The 26,974-nt window shown below is 34.6% G+C and overlaps 1 protein-coding gene across 1 annotated transcript in view; it reads left to right on the top strand.

Moving 5' to 3' along the window:
* Nucleotides 1-26,974, top strand: part of LOC118184848 (corticotropin-releasing hormone-binding protein-like) — a 189,327-nt gene that overhangs the window by 25,481 nt on the left and 136,872 nt on the right. The gene's annotated exons all lie outside the window — the stretch shown is intronic.

The raw sequence follows: 26,974 nt of genomic DNA, 5'->3' as shown, positions 1-26,974 counted from the left end.
CTTACTCCACTTTGCATATAGATTTCACGAAAAAAATAACTAGAAGCATCTTGCCTTTCATTTTCTTCTTCTGAAGACTAAAAGATGAAGCTCTCACGGCTGTCTTAACACTCCGAAGTAGAAACAAGAACTAACAATTAAGAAACGGATTCTCTTCAAGGTCTTATAAAGTTTTTCCCTGGATGCCAAGAAAGTAACTATAGTAACTGGAAGGCATGCGAGGGCCGGATACGATTAAAATTACATATAGAAATCAATTACAGTTATTCAACATATACCAATTAAACCAATTACAGTTATACCAATTGTACCGGTTATGTATTATACAGGATCCGAACCCCAAAATCGCCAAATGTTCGCAAGTTTGGCGCCTTTTAGGGATTTCTTGCAAAATTTAGCAACAAAAAATATTAGCAACAAAATTTGTCTCCAAAACTATCGCTAGCTTTGTGACGTTTCGCCAATTTAGCGAAACTGCCATTTACTGAATGTTAAATAAACTTGCCCTGTATTCTTGCTTTTCCGGCAAAGCTTCGCTTCTTTTCATGTTACAGTACACCCCTCCCCACGAAAAAAAAAAAAAAAAAAAAAAAAAATACTACAATTTCACTAAATTTATTTACATATATGCAAAATGTGTAACACTACAAAGAAGGACATGATTGTATAGCTCAGGCAGCATATTCATTGAGCGCATCCGTATCTACTCTTTGTAATTCTTTTATTTATGACAGACATTGTAATTATTAACAATTTTTCTGACAAAAATCAAATTCTTAAGTATTGAATCAAATGAGCTTTTGCATCTCCTCTTTCTGCTTCTAAATTATGTATAATGAAACAGAAATATGTATTATATAAACAAAAATTGTTAATCTTGTAAAGTTGTATATTATTTTAAAGTAAAAAAGTAGTTACATTACCGAAATTATACAGCGAATGTTACTAGAAATTTTAAGGAAAGAGCTGATATGAAACAATTAAAAACATCCCTGAAAACTTTCCAGGTAAGATGCAATATTATTTGAGAAATAAATAGAAAAATGTCTAATTTCTATATCGTAAATAAAACACTACAACAAATTTGGACACAAAAAATAGATTTAATATAAACAAAGACATTTAATCATATTAAAAAGGGCTTTTATTTTCTCCATCTCTGATTTAGTATTTCACTAATATTTTGTTTTTATATTCATATCATTCATTTCAACGCAAATGTTTTGTTTTGTCTTCTAATTTATATTTAGTCAATGCTTCTTCTTTTCCTCGTTATTCCTGAATATTTTATTTAAAAATTCTCATGTGTGCACCACATGACTTCCTTTTACAGAATGTTAAATTATACGCATTTTTGATACATTTCATTTAAACGTATTTCCGCGAATTTCATTAGAGATATACTTCTCATTCAATTAATTCAGTTCTAATTTCACGGCAAGGCAAAATACATAAAACCTCAAAATATCTTACTTTGCCGCATTTAAAAAACTTTTAAATTCTTGATAATTGTACAGCAATTGTATGAAGATTAACTAAAGACCAAAAAACCATAACCGGAAGATAAGAAAAACATAATTCAATCATTTATAAAGCAAAAAATGTGCAATTTACCAACATATAAGAATAAAAGAAACTGAGCTAACTGAGTCGAGTAACAGAGTAGTTATCTATCTATCTATCTATATATATGTGTACTTTTGGTGCGGTCGATTGCAACCAAAAGGGGAAGTACACAACTACATGTTATAGCAGTCTTATATACAAAATGTCAATGTTCTGAGGCTATTCGTTTTTGAGTTATGCGAAATGCATATATACATACCTAAGTACAGACGTCACGAAAAATCTCTTTTGAATCCATTTTAAATCCTTTTTGCGACTCGTTTTGCGAAAAAGAGTTCTTTATTCTATCCTTAAGTACAGATATCACGCAAAAACATGGTTAAATTGTATTCGTTAGCGATTAAAATGGATATTTTCGTTGAAATATGATCCCCGAAAATTTTCGCGATTACAATACTTCCTTTACTTCGTACAAGGAAATAAAAATTCATTCAATTATTTGTGAATCTGTAGTAAAAAATGAATTGAAACCTGTTTCATTAAATCCTCATAGAGCCTGAAAAGAGATAACTTACGTACAGATTGCTGTTTCTTTCAATCAATGTGTTCACTCAATCATACTAACTCTGTCTTTTCCCGTCTTTAATTTAGATATTATTTTATATACATTTGCAGTAAACGGGCTATTTATCTTTAACAAAAATAAGGGAGTTGATATGATATAAAGTAAAAATTAATTAGCTAATAAAATAAAAATACTTTAAAATAGTGTTCTATTGATAAGAAATAATTTCGAATTCATGCTCCTAAAATCTTTAAATTTTCTCCTGACGTAAGATCATTTACAGCTGCATTTCTAATTAATCATAACTTAAACGTAATCTTCTTACTTTCTTGTACGATGTAAAGGAAATATTATAATCACGAAAATTTTAGAGTATCATATGTAAATATCCATTTTCACCGTTCCCGAATCCATTTCGACTGTTTCTTTGTTTGACATGTATACGTAAGGACTGTTGAAAAGTGGATTCAAAATGGACTTTTTTCGTGACGTCTGTACGTGCGTAGGTATGTATGTGTCTCCGTAGTATGTAGTCTCGTCTGAATACTTATGTATAACTCAAAACGATTAGCCATAGAACGTCGAAATTTTGTTATATGGGACTGATATAACATCTAGGTGAGCACCTAGCATTTTTATTGCAATTGGCAATACAAAAAGCATCTATATATAATTTACTAGTCGTTAATTAAATGGCGCCGAAGTTGGTGAGAAGTAGAGTTTTGAAATAACTTTAATAAATTCAACTACTCCCAGTTTATACAAATCAAATTGTGAACATATAATAAGTAAATATCCATACATAAACATCTAATAATAATCCGATAACATAATTAAGTTTTACAGTATTAAAACAGTATTAGGTCATCTACACATTTTAACGACTGAATTCTATGGACGACAATTCCAAAGCGTGTTGCTAACGCAGGGCAGAGAATACAAAATGACGATTACTCGTAGATGCATTTTAAATTTAAATTATAAATTTAATTATTAATTTTACTATCCTTCAGGAAATGAAGAGTAAAACTATTATAATAGGAAATTTAGAAAATTGAGACTGAACTATGGAAAATGAAAATTAGCAGAAGTGTTAAATTGCATTTGAATCATAATAAAAGCAAAATGTTTTATTTATGATTCAAATGCTAATACGAGCACCAATTTCATATTACAATAGGTTTTACTCTAGGAACCCCACAAGCTTATCAATTTCTGGGAATTAAACTATACGTTCTTATTCCATGATCTATCCGCAGTATTCTGTGTTTTAGATTAAGTTGATGAGAAAATTTTTCCATGCAGCAAGTAAACTACAACAGTTTATCTAAACTACATCAGAAATTTTCTTAGAACTTTAAGCAGCTATTAATTTTAAGATTAATTCTATGAAAAATGCTACAAAAGCGGATTTTTCAAACAATTAATATATGGAAAAGCATTTTATTCTATCTGCAGGCTTTTCATGCATAATAAGGCATAATATAATTCTACGAAACGTAACTGGGTACTGAATTTTCTATGCGATATAATAAAAATACCTGACATTTAGTTTCTTTGTTCAATACATTTCCCCTTTCTTCCTGTGGAATTACATTCATATCAATTCTTTTTACCCGGAACTTGGCTTATTGTAATGTTTTCTTAACGCAAAAGGAATGCGTATTTTCTTAGTAATAATAGTACATCTGTTGTCTGTGAAAGATTGGCTATAGAGATATATTAGATTCTTTAACATTTATGAAATCTGGCAGAGGTTATCGGATAAAGAACATAGATACTTCTACATAAGTGATGCGTGGTATATCTAATTACGTTTTTATTTAGAAGTCATATGTTTCGCAGAGAAAAATTCTTGATTTCTTGTTTTTTAATTGAAATAATAACATATTTGATCTCAAGCTTATGAAATCAAGCTCCTGCCTAATGAATACTTAATCTATTTTCTTATTGGTAAATGAAATACACTTTATTCGAATTTCCTTTTCGTATGAACAACCTAAGAATGATTAAAAGAGCTCTAAGTTGAGCTTTTTGTTATTCTAGTCTATTGATGTATTAAACATCGTATATTTTCTGAAATATTGTTGAAAATATATCGTTCGGTTCTTCTTATCTAATGATTTTGTTACTGCGTTCCATAAACGAACTGTAAGATTCTTATTTTAAACTATCCCGTTAGGCTGGTTTGGATCTATACTTTAATTTCTTTACGTAATACTTACCAGAATGCATATTAGTTGTTAATGAATTTAAGCTAAAATTTTTGGATGTTGAGAGTAAGAGTATTTTTGGCATGCGTTCTTCGTGATTAGATTCTAACAGCTCTAGCTATTTGTAACCGTCTTGGCTTTGCGTTCTCTCGCCGCCGATACTTTAAACTTACACGCCATTAAGTTGTTATAGCTTAATATTTAATTGTGAAATCTTAGACTACTGATCAACGTTTTGTATCACTACAAGCTGTGGATATTTGTGACACAAAGTTGTGCAAATGTTCAAAGTTCTATTTAAATAAAAAGATCATTTTTGAATAAATAAATGGAAAAACCATGCTTTTATTTACTAATATTGCACACGAAAACTGGTATTTCAGTTGTATATCTATGACTTAATAAACAGAAATTAGAAATTAAAAGAACATAACTAAGTGTATTTATAATAATTTATAGTGTGCATCGAATTTTGTAACTCATAAAGTGTAACATAAGCAAGAAGATTAAATTTACTTTAATAAACCTGAGTGAGATCTTCGCATGACTCTGCAGAAATGTTGAAGCTTGTCAAAGGACAATAATGCTCATTCCGCTATTAGAGCATTTCCTAATTCTTTGAAATAGTTAGAGGGGGTAAACAGGAGAGAAATTATGTCCAAAGGCATCCTGAGAGTGATGCCTTCATTTTCGAGGAACTCATCCTCCAAATTAGCTCTTTGTGGAGGTATATTGTCACATAGTTTGCTACAGTCAATACCAGACCAGCAGCTGTAGTGCAGTCTCATAATAACATCAGTGACTTCACCCGAAATCTTTGAGCTCTTGCTGGATCATTTGCAAAGATATGTGGATTATTGCTGTAACTTGAAAAAAATCTAGCTCGCAACATCACATAGCTGATAGCGATGGCGTGTTGTTCAAAGAAACTACTGGGTTCATTTCGTTTCCTTCCTCTCTACAGAACTTTGAATACTTATTAAAGATTATAGGTCAAATTTTGACAAATCTCTGAAGACGCTGTTGGATCATTCAGCTGTTGTTTCAATCCATATACGGGTTATTTCGCTTCAATCATCTTTTCACTTTTTAAGGATTAAAGATACACAACTTAGTAGTATTTTGGGCATACTGTCCTTTCAGGTAAAATCGAAATGTGAACTGTCTTGGCCGTTTAGCAGTCCGCATACTGATACTGCCTTTCCAGTTGTTGCAGGAACTTGTTTATCAAAATTTTTTTAGAATTAATTTAAACTGTGCTTTATAATTACAGTAAACAAACATTAATGCAGCTAATATGGAATCAGAAAATCAAATTTATGAAAAGTGTTACATGATAGAAAATTTTAGTAGCAATTTTTTAAGGTTTCATAGTTATCTAATAATAAATAAAATTTCCAAAAGCACATTTGTATCACAGGGCAATGCAAATTTCATACTCTTTAAATAAGAAATTTTTCTTCCTTAAATATAAAAGTTAATAATATAAATTATTCAATTTTAAAGAAACAATGATCACATTCTTCGAAAGAAATTTAAATTGTTTGTCTCTGGAAAATTTAAATTGTTTGTCTGTGGAAAATTTAAATTGTTTGTCTGTGTAAATTGTTTGTCTTCGAAAGAAATTTAAATTGTTAACTACAGCGTTCAGTATTTTATGTATGCTCACGATATAAAATATTACATTGTTATAAAACTTTCTTTTAAGGAAGTCAGTATATATTTCATCACTTTAGTAATCTAAGTGTACACTTCCATAATTTCTTTAGTAATTCATCCTCAACTTAATAAGGCCTACTGCTGATAAATTTCTCGTAATACGTACTTCGTCGCCAAACCATAATGAAAAATATGTAATGTGGATACCACATGAGTTCCTCATTTGGCTGGAGTTATAACTGTTATTTGTTATTGGGGCTTAGGGTTCTGATTCCGCAGACCTGCAGTGAATCAGAAATAAATTAAGTTGAAAAATAAGTTTCCCCTGTCGACTGTGGTCAGAGTTGTGTATGAAAGTCAAAAAATAGAATGAGACATTAAAGATATGACATACCTTTATTTTTCCACATAGGTACCAAGTACATTGAGACATTTGTCATATCGCTTGATAAGCTTCAAAAAGCCCTCCAGAAAAAAAATCAGGGCTTTGCATATGGAAGAAGCGTTGAACGGCTTGTTTCACTTCAGTATTGCTTCCAAAGCGCCTTTCCCCAAGATTTTTCTTCAAAGCCGGAAACAGATGGAACTTGCTTGGTGCGAGATCAGGACTGTATGGCGGATGGTGTAGGCGCTCCCAACCAAGAGTTGCAATATGGTTTTGCGTTGCCGTCGCTGAATGTGGTCTGGCATTGTCATCCAACAGCAGAACGCCAGATGTGAGAAGGCCAGACCGCTTTTTCCGAATCGCCTCTTTTAATTTCGACAGGGTGTCACAGTAGCGCGTAGCATTGATGGTTCCAACCTCCAAAAAGTCCTGCAACAAAACTTCTTGGGCGTCCCAGAAAACTGTGAGGAGCACTTTACCTGCAGAAGGAGTTGTCTTGAACTTCTTTCGGACAGGTGATGATAGATGTTTCCACTCCTTCGATTCTGGCGTGAAATGGTGGACCCACGTTTCATCCCCCCCGTCACAATCCGAAACAGAAAGTCATTGCCATCTTCATGGTAACGCACGAGATATTCCAGGCTGACCCCCATGCGTTGTTCCTTGTGTGTCGAAGTCAATTCTCGGGGCACCCATCGTGCTGACACTTTTCTGTATCGAAGAATGTGCGACACCATCTCCGCACCATTTGCTTCGACATCACACCTGGCCCATAGACTTCCACAAGGCGGTTATGAATTCTTCCATCTGTTTCCGGCTTTGAAGAAAAATCTCGTGGGAAGGCGCTTTGGAAGCAATACTGAAGTGAAACAAGCCGTTCAACGCTTCTTCCATATGCAAAGCCCTGATTTTTTCCTGGAGGGCTTTTTTAAGCTTATCAAGCGATATGACAAATGTCTCAATGTACTTGGTACCTATGTGGAAAAATAAAGGTATGTCATATCTTTAATGTCTCATTCTATTTTTTGACTTTCATACACAACTCTGACCACAGTCGACAGGGGAAACTTATTTTTCAACTTACCTACGTAGATACAATACAAGGATCCTGGTTGCTGCTTCTGAATAGATGCTTTAAAAAAGTCTCGACGGAACTCGTTTGCATATTGTCCGGTACGCTACCCCTCTCGATATTTTATTCTTTTTATTATGCTAAATTTAAATTACGTTGAACGAATGCTGATTTTATTTCTTACAGAAGTTTTGAAGCATATAATACATGTTTTTCTGTCTATAATATGAACAATATACATCCTGCACTAAGAAAAGCAGTGATGTATCGTAGACCTAATGTTTGTGTAAGAGAACTGGATACATTTACTGACGTCTCGGGTTTGCAGTATATATGGTTTACTTGTTTGGTATAGAAATAGACTATGGCAAAATTAGACTTGCTCCTTACAATTCAATTTTTCAAGGTGAAATAGCTGCTATCACATTTACTCTTAAATGGATTGAGGGAAGACCTGACAAGCATATATTAATATATATACAGACACACTATCTGGATTAAAGGACTAGCAGATGCTGATTACAGTAATATTTTGGTTTCATATATAAAAGATCTCCTGGTAAAGACTGAGAAAATACACGAAGTGAAAATGAACTGCATGAAAGCCTATATTGGTGTAGGCAATGAGAGGACCGACATGCTGGCCATAGAGGCTGCTACGAGTAATGCCGGGGATGCGCTCGATATTCAGACATAAAAAGAATTGTTATTGGTAAAAATAAAGGATTTCTGTTATGTCTGCTGGGAAGATAAATGGAACATTTCGGGAAAAAGGAAAGATTATTTGTTGAACTTTAAAGTTTTAAAAATATGAGAATGATATTTAATTTTGATTACAATCGGACAGGGGCGTTTCACCGCGTACCTGAAAAGATTAAATTTTCAAAATAACAATCTGTAGTTTTTGTAGTTCTGAACGCAATGCACGACGTTTCGTGGAAGACTGCATATTATTGCAACATGTTAGGGAAAAACATTTTAACATAAAGGAATTCTACTATCTCAATAATGAGTTTAAATTTGCAAGGGATTTGATGAACTTTATTGATGGAAATAGTGGAATTTGGGTATGATGTTTTTAACTGCATTTTTGTTTCAATCTGTTTTTTTAATTTTTTGTTTTAATCTTTTAACTGTATCTTTGTTCGTCTGTATTGGGTGTGCTACGTTAACCATGAGGACAATTACTATCGGCCAGGAGGGTTGCAGCATACTCGTATGTTACATTACATTACCACATGAGTTCTTTGTACCACCTACTAAATTTTAAACTGTTTTTGAACTTCATTTAAAACTATTTCCTCGAATTTCAATAAAGATATATTTCTCATTCAATGATTTAATTTTTCACTTCTCGGCAAAGCAAGAATGCATAAAACCTCAAAACATCTTCATTAAAAATTGTAAAATACAGAAAAACCTAAAACAACAAATAAGTTGAAAACAGTTTAAAAAAATTTTTGCAATTAAAATTAGAGTTTGTACGCAAAAACAAGCAATTCGTATAATGAGCAAGTCGACCAAATTTTCGGTGCACACAACTTAAAAATAGGTTTTGAGAATTCTGCGCAAAAAGATTTTGAAGTTGATGTACCAATTGAATTCATTCACTACCCTACAAAAAGTTTCAGATATAAGCAAACAGCCGCCGCAAAAGGCCCAACCCAACTGTTAAATTGCTGATAATTCTACAACTATTGCATGCAGATTAACTAAAGGCATAAAGACCTAAACCAAAACATAAGCTCAACATAATTCAACACTTTTAAAACAAAAAATGCACAATTTACTAATATATAAAAGAATAAAAAACAGAGCTCACTGAGCCGGGGAAGAGAGGGGATATGTATACAATTATACGTTTGGTAAGGCCGATTGCAACATAAAATGGAGGTGTACAACTAAATGTTACAGCAATCCCACACACAAAATTTCAACGTTCTACAGCTAATTGTTTTTTGGAGTTATGCGAGATAAATACATACGTACATAGATACGTGAAATAATCTGCTCATGTCACGAAATGTCCTGACTGACATAAAAAAAAGTTTTCCTTTTGAATCCATTTTAAATACATTTTTTTGTCCGTACCTACAGATGTCATGCAAACAGTCGTCCAAATGGATTCGAGAACGGTCAGAATGGATATTTTCGTTGAAATAATATGATACTTCAAATTTATCGCTTTCTTTAAGTCGTACAATGAAGTAAAAAAAATCAGGGAACGACAGAAGCAAAAAATGGATAAAAATGAGGAGCAGATCTCCATTCTTTATAATAAGTAAAGGTCCCTTTTGTAAAAAGAAGAATAGAGTATGTTGAAGTTCAGCAAATTTTAGCAAAGAAAGAAAGAATCAAGTACTTAGACTGACTCTTAAAGTAGACCTGCGTATTGAGAGGACTGTGGGAAACAGCGTCAGGCAATACTGTTTATGAGAAGTGCTCAGGAATAAAAGGACAATCAGTGGTTAAGGATGCTGCTCTAACAAGAGAAAAAAGCAAAGAAATTTCAACAGAGTTTTCCAGGAAATAATGTTCATTTTGCGAGCTTTCAGTGAAACTTCTTCAATTACTCTTAACCATTCATTGCATTCTGCTTTCCTTAGAGAAAATATTCTTCCCTATGGAGAAACTGAAAATATTCTCTCAAAGCAGATTAAACTTGAACTTTACTCTTTAAATTGTTCCTTCATGCAGAAAACACAATAAAACGTATAATTATTTTTAAACAAAGATCTATAACATTTTTTCATTTTATTGCATAAACACATAAACATAGTTATTTTAAGAAATTTTGGATTTTAAATTATAAGGTATTTCTCCCGCTTTCTTAGCGCGCTGAGTGTGTAGTGGTCTGCACACTCAGCGCGTAATTGAGAGGTCCCCGGTTTGATTCTTGGGGAAGGCGTTGCTAATTTTTCTCTTCTCCTATCTCCAAAAAAAATCCTAATATCTCAACAACAGTATTAATCTTGCTTTTTTGTATCTGTTAAAGTTTGAGCAAAGGTATATCACATGCATGCGTGATTCGGACTAATTAAATTATAAAATAGGATGGATGCATCTGATATGCTATCTAAATTTTATTATAATTTATAAATATTTTAAAGTATTTTCAGTAATTTTTATAATTTCGTCTTCAGTAACAGGATATTCTAAAGGCATTAGAGAGTATTCCTGAAATTGGTTATGGTCTTTAATTATTTAATTATTGATTCTCGTGTACAATCAGTTACAAAATTTCTCAAAATAAGGTATAGAATGTCATGAAAACGTCGTGCGGGAAGTTTTGTAAATGTAGAACTTGCAAAACATAGCGTATAGCATAAAATGCCAGTTAAAAGAATTTGCAGAGATACAAGTGATTAACGGGGGGGCAAGTTACAAAGTTAATAAAGAGTATTATTTTACAAAGTATGGAGTCATAAATCGAAGAAATAATCATTTTTTACAGTTGTTGCCTAAACTTGGATCGGTTCGAATCTGTCAGATAACAGAAATTTAAAACATGTCTAAGTTAATTTGACCCACAAGAGGCCGAACGGTAAAATCGCTTGACACTGGCAGTTCTTTCCGGGCTCGAATTCCGTCAAATGGGCTGGCTGCACGTGTTTCCATTATTTTCCACACTTCGACCTGCGAAGTTTCCACAATTTCGCAAGTCGCAACTCCCAATCAGCATTTTTCCTTAACGTGAATGAGTCAGATTTATAGATTTTATCCATTAGTTGCTGCTAGACATACGTATAATCTGAAGTTGATAATTTTTCATGCATTGCGGATGCAAATAAATGTCAAAACAACATTTCACTTCATTTAGAGAGATATCACACTACATCTCACATCTGTGGTGTTTGATAAAAATAAATTATTGCACATGATTTCCAGTTTTTAGGCTTTGCAGGACAAAATAATTATAAATGTAATTACAAAGTAATTTAAGCATTTCTCAACATTATTAGAGAATTAGCAGCCTAGAAATTTCAACCAATTACCAATAAATATACTTTCTCGTGTAATTCTTGTTATAGCACCCTTTCAGGTTAAAATACAGAGTTTTACACATGTGCCAGTGGCACAAATGGTTGACGGTATACAGAAGTTAGTTAAGTTGAATTAAATGTTGGGATAAAACACAATATTTTCAGCAAAGAGAAAAAAAATAAAGTTCTTGATAATTATATCAGGGAAAAATGTGTTTTCAAATTGTGGAATTCAGTGGAATCAAGTAAATTCGACATTTGAAATGAATTTTCATCCTATTGTATGTCCATTTGAAGATAAGACTGTGTTTATTTTCTAAGGAAAAAACTAATGTGTTTTGGAGATTAACTTTTTATAACAGTGTGGTATTTGTACTAGATTTGAAATATATCTAAAATAGTGTTAATATTAAAATGACAAAATAAGCATTTTGTACTTGGGGGTTCCTCTTTCAAGTTTATTTCTTTTCCTGCTATTACGTGTACAGAGGGCTTCTGTGATTTACGTTCTATGTTCGCCCTAGTATTATAGTAATGAACTTGTTGAAATATGCCGTAAGTACGATAAAGTTAGCTAGATTTCAGCAAGAAGTATAAATCCAGAGATAGCATAATAAAATAAATATAAATTACGTGTATTAATACGTTATGCTGTAACGTATAATAAATACGTAATTTATACTTATTTTATTATCTTGCTTCTGGATTCATACTTCTTGCTGAAATCTAACTATATCGTACTACATAATATAAATGTAAATAAATTATATACATAATTTTAATATAAATTACATATATAATTTATTTAAATTTATATTACAATATTTTACAAGAGTTAATAGGCATATGCCTTCAGTATTAAGATTAACATTGTCCTTATTGCATTCATAAAGTTAAGTAATCAAAGTATTCCAGAGATACAATGCATGGAGCGCCAGCTAACGTCTGACGCCATTTATTTATAACAAAATTTTTGATTAAATCCGTGTTGATGGTTCGCTTTTTTAATTAGTCTAAAGGAAATTTATAATTTTTTTATTTAGTAATATCTTGAGTTGTAGTTTTGTGCAACATGACTTCAGCTTTATGCATATAAAGCTAATCGTTGTGAAGTTTTGTAATATATAATATAGAGATATATTATAAAACTATATATATAAGTTACATTTTATGGAAACAAACAATTAGAAACATAGGCTGCTGTAATAGCACTGTAAAGTAGTAGCTACATTTCTAATCGAATTTAAACATGACTAAAGAGCAAATAAAAATCGAAACCATTTTCACAATATGAGAAAGAATTTAGAATTTAAAAGGGAGCTTCTTTTTATATTTCTTCAAGTTCTAAATATATTTTACGAAAAATAGAATACTCTCCAAACATTTTGCATATTTCTAAACAGAATTTGCGTCTGTACACGCATCTGAATAGTGATTTTGCATTCAAAGGTCTACCTCTTGTCTCCAATAAATGCTTTCTCTCTCAGAGTGTTTTCTCAGCCAGGTTTTCACCAATTCTTCTTTCAGTGCTTGTCATTTCGATCCGCAAGCTGGCGTTCTTGTGTAGTACCTGGTTCCAAATTTTATTCAATGCATTGAGCTTCTTATTGCTTCATCCCTTGATCTATTTCTTTATGGAATTTTATTTTTTGCAGCCAATCTAGTTCTGCCAGCTCTTTCAGATATATCTAACATTAAAATGTTTTCCGAATTCTTTACGCCTTATATAATCTGCTTTCTTATATGTAGCTGTCTATTGCGTAAAGGACAACATTATTGTTACGACCAGTATAAAAAGGAATCAAGATGTTATGTTACCATTACTAATTAATAATATTTAGCATTCAAAATAATTACGATACCATTTGCTTTTTTTTCCTTCCTGTAACTTTTCATAGCATATCAGGTATTACTTTTTTCTGTAGCAATACAACTACACTAAATTTAAAGATCAGGATTTTTGAGGAAGGAACTTGAAAAATCAGCTGTGAGCTCACCAAAATTTGAACCAAAAATCTTCAGCTTGATAAATGTATATGCTAATTACACTCGCACACAAAATCAAGGAAATTAGTGCATTATGCCGAATTTCTGAAAAACTAATGTACAGATTTTACTGAAATTGGGTATGAATGTACAATTATAACAGAAGCAGCTGATAACACTAATGTAGGAAGTCAGTTTTCACCTTCGGGCTGGTTCTCGGAGGGGAATGAAGAGAAGAAATTTGCCTCCAAAGACCCTCCCAGACGTGCTATATAGGGTTAAGATCAAGATATCTGACTGGACAATCATGCGGCGAATATCCTCACTTTCCATGTAATCGTAATTCCATATGAGTCCTATACGTAGCAGCTTTGCCATCCTAACCAACACAGAACCAACTGCACCCCCGAAAAGCCGAACGTAAGGCTCTTCTCTTTGTGCCTCATAGCAGTCAGGTGTCTTTGTCAAACATGTGTAAGGATGAGTAGCTATCCAACATAATAGCTTTCCAAACCATTACACCTCCACCATCGTAATAATCTTTTTCCCGGATGAGGGAGGGATATGATTGTATTCCAGGCTCTTTCCAGGTACAGTGGCTCAGTATCCGGGCAGAATCTCGACTCATCTGTAAAAACCGCAGCATTCCATTGAAGTCTGGTCCAAGACGCATGTTGCCTGCACCATGCTAAATGCGCTTGTGTGCTGCCGTGAGTCGCAAGCAAACAGCGGGTCTTCTGGCATACAGCCCTATCACATGAAGCTTCGGGCAACTATAAACCATGAAATTCGAGTTCCAGTGGCAGCATAAAGCTCACATGACAGCTCACAGTCCTATGTTGCCGTGCTGGAATGTGCCAAATAACGATCCTCGTTCGTTGTTGTGGATCTTGGCTGAACTTGTCCAGGTCTTCTCGATATGAATGTATTCCGAAATTGTTTCCTCAAACTGCAGACAACAGAGTTACACTTAGCTCTGTAACCACCAGCACGTGTGATTAACTTGTCTATAATTTACGAAGAATTCTCCATCTCATTCTGTCATCTGATACGTTCGTGGCTACTCATTTTGCCTGAAACCTCATAAAATTTACCCAACTCTTGCGAGAAACACGGCGAGTATCGTGAACGAATACGAGCGCACATACAGCCGAAAAGATCTTGTGCGCTTATATTCCTTCGATAGTCACAGCTGTGCAAACACGCGCGTACCCTAATATATTCAACTAAAATATTTGCATAATTCTTCGGAGGTGTAAGTAGCACCTTTGATTTAGTACTTTTCGTAAAAATTAGTATAATTTACAAATTCTCTTAATTTTACGCACGAGTGCACTTATACCACAGAAGCATGCAACAGGAAATGCAACAATTCCTTGCATTCTAAACCAAGTAAAGGGTGACTGAGAAGCCCATGATCTAGCCGATCAAATTCTGGTGGTGACATATGATCACCCACTATATTTTAATTCACGGGAACATGAAAATTCGAATCTGTCTCTCCGGTATTCGAATCATTGTTTCTTCTGCTTTTCACCTCAATACTGCCTACATGTAGGAAAACAAAAGGCGTAACAGAGATATAGAAAACATATTGTCTCATACTCTCACACTGACTTTCTTCAGTATCCCTTCAATGTTAGAAATTACATGATGTTAGGTGATTAATTCAGAAAATCCTGGTTTCAAATTATAAGTTTCCACTGCTTGTTTGATTCTTTGCGCTCTTTGCTCCATCTTTGTCTTTGCTCTTGATTAACTTCTCGTTCCCGATGTTTTTCGTCAAGGTTATTGTTGATGAGCGGTAAGTCATAAAAACGAACTGATTCAGCTCAGTGGGGAAACTGTTTTGATCCAATGCTATAAAAGGGAGGTTTTTCTCATCACTAAAGCAGCTACTCATGTACTGCCTTAATTGCGTCATCTTGATCCTTATAGCTTTTTTATCTGTATACATGTTCTTAATTTCGTGAAAAGGAAAAAAAAATCATCTTAAACCACAATTATAGCACATTACAAAATTTGAAACAGTGATTTCCGAGACTCTAGAATAAAGCATTGCTTTGGTTCTCGAGTGCTGTAAAAAGGGATCCTTATCTAAGAAAATGCTTTTGCAGTGACAAATGTTATATAGGAAGGTATTCAATGTAAAACCTTCGAATGGAAAACGTTTGGATATCTGAACTATGACTACGAAAAATAATTATGACAGCATATTTTAGATTTCTCTTTTTAGTTCATAATTTATTCAATATAATAATGTAGAAAAAAGGGTTTATGCTTAGTTGATCATGACAAAGTTCACTAGGCTGTCTGCCTGAGGGAAGAGGTCCGTCCTGGAGGGGGTTCTAAGGGAAAATGGCTTGTGTAGAAGTTACGCATAAGGAAAACCACGAAAATTCCTATGCAGCCAACCCGTTTGCTTGGAATCCAACCCAGGTCGGAAACACCAGTGTTAAGCGATTTCATAGCTCGGCAGCTTGTGGGCTGCAGTAAGAATGTCTCAAAAATAGCATGTAAACACTCGAAGATTTATAGAAGACTTAAGCACGAGCACCATCTTGAGCAATCAGAGAAAGTCAAAATTATAACAGCATGGATTGAAGATAGTTAAACTGGTGCTGGTCAAGTTAGTGCGTAACATTTTATAGTTGAATATATCATGTGAATATGTGGGCAGTTAAAAAATAAGCAGTCATATTGAAAATATACATATTAATATATAAACATGTAAGAACTGAACATGGGGAACAGTCTGGACATAGAAGAAGATAATGGGTATTGCTGTATCAGGTTCAATGTTTCTTCTAACCTTCTTCGGACCTGACTAGAACAGAGAGCTTACTAAAGCTATGTTCACTAATTGTAGTAAGTAGACAGGATACAGACGAAGGGTATACAAAACCCTTTATTTTTTTCTTTATATACAATGACTTCCGTACTTCGGAATACAATGACCCTCCACTCGGGGTCTAACTTAAAAGATATCAAAATAAAACTAAACTCTAATTTAACTTTTAGAATAAGATTGGCCTTATAATAACAGAAAGCGTATGTAGCACAGAGACTGTGAACACTACAATACGTTTAATTTATCAAGAGGATTAAAACCTCTGGCCTGGAAGGCAAAGTAGCAACTGCGTAACTTCTAAGGTAAGCGGCCTGCTTCGAACTCACGGCTTCCTCTCTTCTGCTTGGCAAAAAGGCCACACTTAAATACTTGGCGTTCGCCAGACAACTTTGCATAAACTCCTTCACGCTTATAATTCTGGCCGGAAGTAGAAAATAAGAAGTGATAGTAAAGATTTAAAATAAAATAAACGTTAGTAAAACTTAAGATCCTTACATACTTCCCGCCAGAGTTAATTAGTTTGAAACTGAGGTCTAAAACGACCTTGTTGAAAACTTTTAGCTCTAGAAACTAACGCGAGGCCAACCTTTTACAATCATAACTTAGCTAGAAACTAGAAAATTTTAAAAGAAAGAAATTTGTTACAATAGCAGCTCCCGGAATATACAACAATCTTTTTTCTTTTTCATCTGTACTGCATCAAAACAGGAGCTTTATTCAATTCTGGTTCCTTCCAGAGATCTGGAAGGAAAACTAGTTTAATGAAATGTTACAGAATGACATTGCAAATAACATATAGAATATACTTTTCTTAACATTCTTATTTCATTCATGACTATTTTAATTATCTCTCCCCGTGCTCTCTGACATGTGTTGTAAAAACACCAAACACGAATGTGTTTCTGTCTATGTGTTCAACACTTCCTCCTACAATCAAAACACTAACGTGTTAAAATTCAACATACGAGACCTCTTAACACACCCTAATTTCAACTCTAGACCCTGAGGTACTATTCTGAAAGTGGCTAACTCTAAAGTGTAGCGTCAGAGAGCCTAACTACATCATTCAACCTTTAACACATATTCATCATGATTTAATCTTTACACTCACACGAATAACAAATTTTTTAACATTACTTTCACTTTTACCATATCACGGTATTTCTAAATATTCAAAATAACAGTTCACATGTATACAAGAACATATCAAGATGCCGTTAATTTTACACATTTGAAAACATACATTAGTAGTACATTGTTAACTTCTATTCTTTTCAAAGCAAGTGCCAATTCTTTCTACATTGAAATAATACTACATTTCAAAAAGTCTTTCAGACTAAAACTTCTTTCTTGTTAGAATGTTTTAAATAAAATTTATACAATAACTTTTTACAATATTTAAGTCTTTACACAACGCTATTATACATCAACTTTAGTTTTACGCGCGAGTAATTGAAAAACATAATAAGAAAATCGGTCACAACTCATTTCTCGCCCTTTTGGCGATAAAGGTAGACCTCGCATGAGGTAAAACTTCTTGAAATCTGCCACTTGCAGTAAGAATGAAAGATTAACTTAAGTTTGTAAAGTAACATAAAATTTTACTTATCTCTGTAATATTCAGACATCCTTTTCTGGGCCCAGTCTTTAAAGGTGCTGCAGACCGTAGCTTGGTTGATCCTCCTTCTTGTACGGGCTCGCCCTTCAGTGCTTTCCTCTGGAAGCTTCCGTTTTTCACCACTACGGCCACCCTTGAACATCTTCCTTCTGTCCTCTGCTTGTGGTCTTGGCCGTTTGAAGGCAGCTGGTCTTGGTGGAACCGGGAAACTTCTGTCGTGATCCTGCTTGGACCTCGTTGTTGGCCGTTCAAATTTTTCTTGTACTTTTTCCTCCGCCGCTGATGGCCCTTCCGCAGTTCGGCGACTTTTGCTGCGGAGAGTTCTGTCGGATGAGTCAATCTTCCGTTTCACAGCCGGGTTATAGTTGCCGTCCTTTCTCCCGGTCTTTTCCACATACGTCGTCCTTCTCCCTTCTTCATTCTGGGGGTGTTCGTGAACTCTGTTTTTTGGACGGTGGAACGGCTTCTTTTTCTTTGTACCTTCAATTTTTCCGCGGGGCAATTTTCTTTTCACTTGCTTCTGTCTCTCATTGGCTTGCCCTTGTACTTGTCGTTTTCCCACCTCTGGAACTTGTACCTGCGGTGTCTGCCGTACCGGATCCTGCAAAAGATCTGAAAAGATTTGCATTTTATTACGATCGAAGTAGGGCTTGATTTGATCCATATTTGCGGAACAGGTTTCACCATTTCTTGCCTTTAACACTACAACAGCGTGAGTTATTTTTTCTATAACATATGGTCCTTCAAAGCGTGGAAAAAAATTTGGCAGTTTTATCTTCTGGTGCTGAAGAAAGTGAATGCTTAATTTTTAGTACTTCATCCCCTACTTTATAAGTTACTCCCCGTCGTTTCAAGTCATAATACAATTTTTGTTTTCTTTGTGCTACTTCCGTATTCTTTTTTGCTTCTTTTATTAGTTTTTCTATATCACCCATTTTAAATTCTGGGGCTCTTTGTTGCACATAAAATAGTTTATCTAACGGTGTTATAACCTTTCTGCCTAGAAATAACTCAGCAGGAGTTTTGCCCGTTGTATCATGTTTTGCGGTCCTAAGGGCGAAAGCAAATTCATTGACATAGTTATCCCAGCTTTTATGAAAATTTTTAACATAACTACGGATAATTTTCACTATATTTCTGTTGACCCGTTCCGCTATATTTGATTGCGGCCGATACGGGACCATTTTTAAATGACGTATGCCCAGTTTTTGGCACATGTCTTCAAATATATTACTTACAAATTGAGGACCATTATCCGATATAACTTTTAGGGGCGCCCCGTATTTTAAAATATATTTATTTAAAATAGAATCGGTAACTAATTTCGCGGAGCCTCGTTTTAAGGGAACAATTTCGGTCCATTTACTAAAATAATCAACTATAACAAGGAGATAGCGACTTTTGTTTAACTGACTTTTTGGGAAAGGGCCCAATAAATCGATGCCGATTATTTCATTTGGAAATTCGGATTTAATACTATTTAGAAACCCGGCCGGGCGGAAATTAATATAATTAACGGCTTGACATGTTGGGCAGGACTGGACATACGCCCTTGTTAACTTTTGCAGTTCAGGAAAGTAGACTGCCTCGCGTACGCGTTGAGTAGTTTTTCGAATACCAGCATGAGAAGCTAAAGGGCTGTCATGGAGCTCTTGCAGGATATTTAATCTAAGACTAGCTGGGATAACAGGTCGAAATTCGTTGTTGGAATTCGTAGTTTTTGTATAAAATAATAGACCATCTATTAGTTCGTAATGGGCCGCCCTATTTCTTATCGCCACAATATCTTGGTGGCTAAAATTTTCAGGATCCTTCAAATACTCATAAATACTTCCAAACTCAGGATCCTTACCCAGTTCGGTTATTACAGTTTCTCGGGAATTTATTGTACACGCTGTCAGCATTGCAACTTTTACGGTATTACCCTGTTCGTCTAATTTAATTCGTGACAGGGCATCTGCTACGATATTTTCCTTTCCGGGGGTATGCTTGATTACCAGATTATATTCTTGCAGCTTGAGTGCCCATCTTATTAACCTTGGGGATAAATTTTTTCCAGAGTACAATCTATTTACCGCCGCATGATCAGAATATACTGTTATCGGCGCCTTTCCAAAATAGACTCGGAACTTTTGCACTGCTAACAGAACTGCAAGTGCCTCTCTCTCGGTCGCGGAATAGTTTCTTTGTGTTTGATTTAAAGTTCGGCTAAAAAATGCTACTGGCTGCTGATTTTGCGAAAGTACCGCTCCTACCGCATAATCCGAAGCATCCGCTGAAATTTCTAAATTTTCATCCTTTTCAGGAAATTTCAACACAGGGGCTTGCGTTAATGCTTGTTTTAATTTTTCGAAAGCACTATTGGCTTCGGCCGTCCACGAGAATCTTGCCTTTTTCCTTTTTAATTTTAACAATGGCTCAGCGATAGCCGCAAAATCTTTTATAAAGGACCTATAATATGAACAAAGTCCTAGAAAAGAAGAGAGCTTCTTTGCCGTGTTTGGAGTCGGATACTTTTGTACAGCGATTATTTTTGATTCATCTGTCTCGATCCCTTTTTGCGATATTTTGTAACCTAAATATTTTAATTCAGGGGCTGCAAATTTGCATTTTTCGACATTAACTTTTAGACCGGCCTCATTTAATAAAGAAAACACCTGTCTTAAATCCTGTACATGTTGGTCGAGATTATCACTAGTAATAATGATATCGTCTAAATAGATAAATGTGGACTTTCCGAGAACAGGTCTTAACACAATGTCCATGCATCGCTGAAATGTTGCTGGGGCGCCTGAAAGACCAAACGGCATTCGCAAAAATGCATAAGTGCCAGACTTGGTTATAAAAGCAGTCTTAGGCACGTCCTCAGGCCTGATCCCTATTTGAAAATAACCATTCGTTAAGTCTAAAGTTGTCATAAATTTGGTTGATTTTATGTTCCATAAAATTTCTTCTATAATCGGTAACGGATATACCGGATATTTCGTTATGGAATTTAATTTACGGTAATCAATAGCGAATCTCCACCTTTTTGGATGCTCCAAAGGATAATCATTATTTTTCTTACATAAAACCACCGGACTAGCATAACTACTTGAGATAGGCGTTACGATCTTTTTACGTAGCATATCGGTAATATGCCATTCTATAATTTTTTCCTTATTCTTATCATAACGGTATGGTTTTTGACGAACCGGCAATGCATCTCCGGTGTCAATACTATGGTTAGTAACCTGGGTAAATCCTGGAATATCACTAAATAAGGAAGCAAATTCACTTACCACTTGTCGGATTCTATCTTGCTCGTCATTAGGCAGGTGGTCAAGATTTAACCTCGGCGGTTCAACCTTTTCTACACGCACTGGTTTCATCGTCAGCTTAAGAGACGCTTCATTAAAATCCAGTGTAGCTTGTGCGTCTGAAAGAAAGTCTATTCCTAGTACTAAGTGTGCTTGCAAATTCTTTACTATAAAAAACATCACCTTTACTTGTTCGTCCTTGATACGGATGTACAAAGTTACTTTACCTACGCACTTACATTGTTCTCCTTGCGCCGCTAATACTGTTGTATTATCCGCATTATATATGCGGTATTTGCGAAAATACTTTCTAAAAAAGACTTCTGCCACACAGGAACACTGCGCGCCGGTATCCAGGAGTGCGGTGGCCGGGATATTATTTACCAAGACTTCAATCTTCGGAAGAGTTAAATTTTTCACCATTACTGTATTTAACTTGTAGGAAGAGGGGTTTTCGTGGCCTTCGGATTTCCGCACCCTCTCGTCAGCAGAAATCCGTTTTAGTTTAAATTATTTTTTCTTTCGGTGCTTTCCTTCTTTCTCCACTGGCCTTGAGACTTTTTTCCTGGGTTGCTATTGAACTGTCGACGTTCGCCGGCTGTTTTTGAATGCTCGGGTTTCCTTGCCCACTGATTCGCTTTTTCTCCGTAGCCATGTGCTTGAGTTTGCTGTAGTCTTGGCGTACCAAATTGGTTTCGCTGTTGATATTGGCGTCTTCTTTCGACGTCCGCCGTTCTTCTACTTTCAAACTGGATTGCTAGCTCAAATAATTTTTCCAGTGTAGTCGGATTTCTCAATTCAATAAAGTCTTGCACTTGGGGTAGTAACCTCGGCAAAATCACTTGAATTATTTCAGGATCCGGACGGTTTCCATACAAGAGCTTGAAAACGTGAATTTTTCTTAAAATAAAACTCGAGAGGTTTTCCATTCTTTGTTGATATATACTGAAAAGTTCTGTTTCTAATTTCGCACGATCCCTTACAACAGGGAAGGCTTTTAGTAGGGCAGTCTTGAAATTTTCGTAGGTATAGGTGGGACTTCCTGCTTGACCCAAGAGACTTCTGCCGATACATTTGAACCAGTTAAGCGCTTGGCCCCTCAAAGCGCTGGTAGCTAAGGTAACTTTTTGAAACTCGTGCACGGGGTAGAGCATGAAGTGGTCATCCAATTTTTCCAAAAAACTGGTTACCTGTGAGTTTCCATTAAACGTTGCTTCTGGTTTCATCGAAGCGCGCATGGTCTGGACAATATACCCAAATCCTTCCAGGGCGGCAGCTGGCATTTCTGGATTCTGAGCTGTTTCTGCAGGCAGCACAGGTTCTTCTTGAAACTCGGCCATGGTTATTCTTCGTCGGGCGCCACTATCAGGTTCAATGTTTCTTCTAACCTTCTTCGGAAACATACAATGACCTGACTAGAACAGAGAGCTTACTAAAGCTATGTTCACTAATTGCAGTAAGTAGACAGGATACAGACGAAGGGTATACAAAACCCTTTATTTTTTTCTTTATATACTATGACTTCCGTACTTCGGAATACAATGACCCTCACTCGGGGTCTAACTTAAAAGATATCAAAATAAAACTAAACTCTAATTTAACTTTAGAATAAGATTGGCCTTATAATAACAGAAAGCGTATGTAGCACAGAGACTGTGAACACTACAATACGTTTAATTTATCAAGAGGATTAAAACCTCTGGCCTGGAAGGCAAAGTAGCAACTGCGTAACTTCTAAGGTAAGCGGCCTGCTTCGAACTCACGGCTTCCTCTCTTCTGCTTGGCAAAAAGGCCACACTTAAATACTTGGCGTTCGCCAGACAACTTTGCATAAACTCCTTCACGCTTATAATTCTGGCCGGAAGTAGAAAATAAGAAGTGATAGTAAAGATTTAAAATAAAATAAACGTTAGTAAAACTTAAGATCCTTACAGCTGTAGGAAACTTCTGTTATGGACGTCTTTGGTGCAGGCTGCATACAGCTTCACGGCTGAGTAGGCAAGTAACATAGTATACAATGATTAAGCAGACTTTATTTCGTGCAGATCTTTTGCTACTAATATTAGCAGCCCATTTGCCCAGTTTATGGAAGCTAGGTTTTTTAGTTGGTATCCTAATGCTTGAACGAAAATATTTATTCTGAGACTGTCTCTCCACTTATAATGCCAACAATAAGAATATCCACTCTCCACCCTCATACTATGCAGGAGTGCCTTTAGAAAACACACTTAAATATCTCCATTTATTGAGACAACCGTGACTATTCTCATAAGTACTCAAACTACGAACTATGAACTACTTCATATTGTGCAGTGTGTGACAGATACACCAGCACTACGTACTCAGCACTATGTACCATGAAATGAATTCATAAACTGTGTTCTGAAATATGAACTTTACTATGAATGAACTTATAAACTGCGACCCGTGTAACAAAAAAACCAAACAAACAAAGAACCACGTACCATATCCCAACCATACCACCAACGAAGCTCCAAACCGAAACACAAAATAAATATGTATTATACATCTATAAATAACTTATTGTATTTATTCATTGCATTTATTGTATTTTTTCCATGCAAATGCAAAGTACCCGTGCAAAGTACACTTTATGTCAATATTATCTGTAATGCAAATTATGCACCATTAATATTTAACTATTATGAATGCTGCAATGTAAACAAATGTCCGAGCATGACGTTAGCGTGCCACGTAAGGGTGCAGTTCCACGGATTTTTAGTGCAGTGGGTGGATACCAGTTTTGCCCATGGCGATGTTTTGGTGCCCCCTGTACTTCTTTCTGTCTGTGCAAAACCTTTTACCGTCTGTGATAGAAGGAACTGTGATAGACAGCTTCAGTTACAATAATCAGCATACGATCAACAATAGGCATGGTCAGTCTTATACTAACTCCAGAGAGCATGAGCAAATAATTTGCATTTGTTCAGTTAAGGACGATCAAAGACAGTTTTATTGTAGTTTATAGATAATCTTAGTTTTGGTAATATTTCCTTAACAATCATTAAGTGGAAGGAGAAAAAACTGCTTAAGTTTTACAAATGTTTAAAAAACAGCATAAAAAATTACTATTCCTACCCAAAAAGGCGATAATAAGTCTTTATGAAGGATTTCAATAATAATATAAATCGTGAATCATTTAATGTTTAGTTAGGTTTGCTATGCAATATAAATTTTTAATTTTTTAACATTATGGCAATAATGTAATTATTCAAATCATAGAAATTTCAGCACTTGAGCATTTTAGAGCAAACATCTTAGTAGAAATTTAGAAGTCACACAACAAAAATCAGCGTTAGATTTTCAAATTTGTTGTTTGACTTCTAAATTAGTTATGGTAATAATAATGTTCGGCGTGTTATTGTATCTTAATCATCTTAGTAGAAGTTTGGAAATATGCAGATTGCCTCCAACTCTGGCAAACATGCACATAACAGTTCTTGAATTTGAACAAGCAACGTCACCGTTTTCATATGCATTAGTTTTATTGCATTCCAAGTGATAATGATTTTTATGCACAAATTATTATATTTTTAATTCTGAACCCAATTTTAAAATAGTCTGTTACTGAATTTGCCTCTAATGAAAGAGCCTGGCTGTAAAATTTCTGCAAGAATACACCATATTTTTGGAAAAAGAGTTGAAAAGAACAATTGCTTTAAATCTATTCTTAAAAGTTATCGCTTTCAAATTTCTACCAGAACAAAAGAAACAAGAACTCGCAAGTTTACGATATAAATATGTGTGTTATATATAAGTTTAACGAATGATTTTTCAGATAAACATTTGATTAAAAACGCAAAATATGCATGTGATAAGTTTCTACAATTTAAGTCCTTTTCTTCTGTAAATAGAAATGCTCGAAAGTAGCTGCGTTAATACCCAAAATTGAATAGACGATGATAACACTAATGCTGATATACAGCAATGTTGATACAGTAATGATGGCATTAATGATGATCTATAGTAATGATGGATGTCACCAGTTGTTCCCTGTATTCATTCCATCCATTTCTCTTTATCCATTTCTCTTTCTTTCGCTTTTCACTTCGTTGTAGGAAGTAAAGGAAGTATTGTAATTACAAAAAAATTCGGGCATCATATTTAAACGAAAATATCCATTTCGACCGCTCTCGAACCCACTTGAACGATGTTCTTGCATGACATCTATACCTATGGGCAGAATAAAAGAATCTTTTTTCCAAATGGATTATAAAATGCATTTAAAATGGATTCAGAAGAGATTTTTTTGTGACGTCTGTACGTACGTAGGTATGTATGTATATATCTCGCATAACTAAAAAATGAGTCCACTCAGAATGCTCAAATTTTGTATATGGAACTGGTATAACCCGTAGTTGGGCACCTTTTTCCCTTTTGGTTCCGAACAAAAATGTATAAATTACATATGTTACCACTCTGTTACCCTGCCTGGTGAGCTCAGTTTTTTAATTCTTATATGTTGGTAAGCTGAGCACGTTTTGCTTTAAAAGGGATTTAACTACGTTGTTCTTATGTTATAGTTTTTATGCCTTTAGTTAATCTGCATGCAATAGTTGTAAATTTATCAAGAATTTAAAAGTTGATTAAGTGCTATTAATCCTGAAGAAGCCGTTTTGTGAAGTTTGTTTACATTTGAAACGCTTTGTAGAGTAGTGAATTAAGCCAATTTCTGTACCAGTTTCAGTGTCTTTTTGCCGATGGGACCAAAAGCAAACTTTCAGTTTTGTACATCGAAATATGTCCGTTGTCCTAATTGCTTATTTTTGCGTAGAAACTCTAATTTTAATTAAAAAAATTAAAACTGTTTTTAACTGTACTTGGAGCTTTATGTTTTTCTGTATTTTACAATTTTTTTTTTAAATGAAGATGTTAGTTTTATGTATTTTGTTTTGTCACGAAGATATAACTGAACTGAGTGAATGCGAAATATATCTCTAATGAAATTCGAGGAAATAAGTTGAAATGAAATGCAGCAAAAATTGTGCATAATTTAATAGGAACAAGCAAAGTCATATCAAATTTTTCTAAAGTCCAGCCAAAAGAAGCAGCCGGTATATGCATTTTTTTATTTTTTTACTGCAAAATAAGTTAGGCCGAATGGGCTATTAGTCTTCAAATCGGATTTGGTGGCGTATCGTATCACTTTAAATGTTTGAAATGCAATTTTCTATATTGTACAAAGAGAATTTACACATTTTTAGAACGATTTTAATAAAGAATTAAAAAAAGGCAAATGTTTTTAAATAAAATTTCTGGCAACAGTTATTATCTGAAATGCGTATTATCGTCTGCTGCTTTTAAATTTATAATGATTTCAAAATGTCGCACACAAACAAACTATGGATTGAAGGATATGCTTTTGCGCATTCTGAAGAGAAATATTCCTATTCCATACTTTGAAAACATTGCCAAATGTATAGTATTAAAATTTCTAAGCGTAAAATAAGCAAAATTATTAATCGGACAGAGGAAAACCGTCAATCATTACATTTATATCTAAAGATTACTCCAAAGGAATGCCCGAAAAAGGTACGTACTAACAAAAAAAAAAGTCCGCCTACACAAATCTTTTAAATATATCTGCAGCAACATCACCAGCTTTTGCTAAGGCATGGAGCTCAACGTTTTCCAAGACATGGGGTAGAACAATTGGTAGAGCCCAAGTATGAAACATATTTAGCAGGAAATAAGTAGAAATACCTTGAGATCCTCTATGAAACACGGGTTTACCTAAATGACTGCAACAAGGAAGG

This window comes from Stegodyphus dumicola, chromosome 1, assembly GCF_044657685.1.
Source record: "Stegodyphus dumicola isolate Sdum_Otavi_A_Nest chromosome 1, ASM4465768v1".
Classification (NCBI taxonomy): domain Eukaryota; kingdom Metazoa; phylum Arthropoda; class Arachnida; order Araneae; family Eresidae; genus Stegodyphus; species Stegodyphus dumicola.
This window is presented reverse-complemented; position numbering and strand designations above follow the sequence as displayed.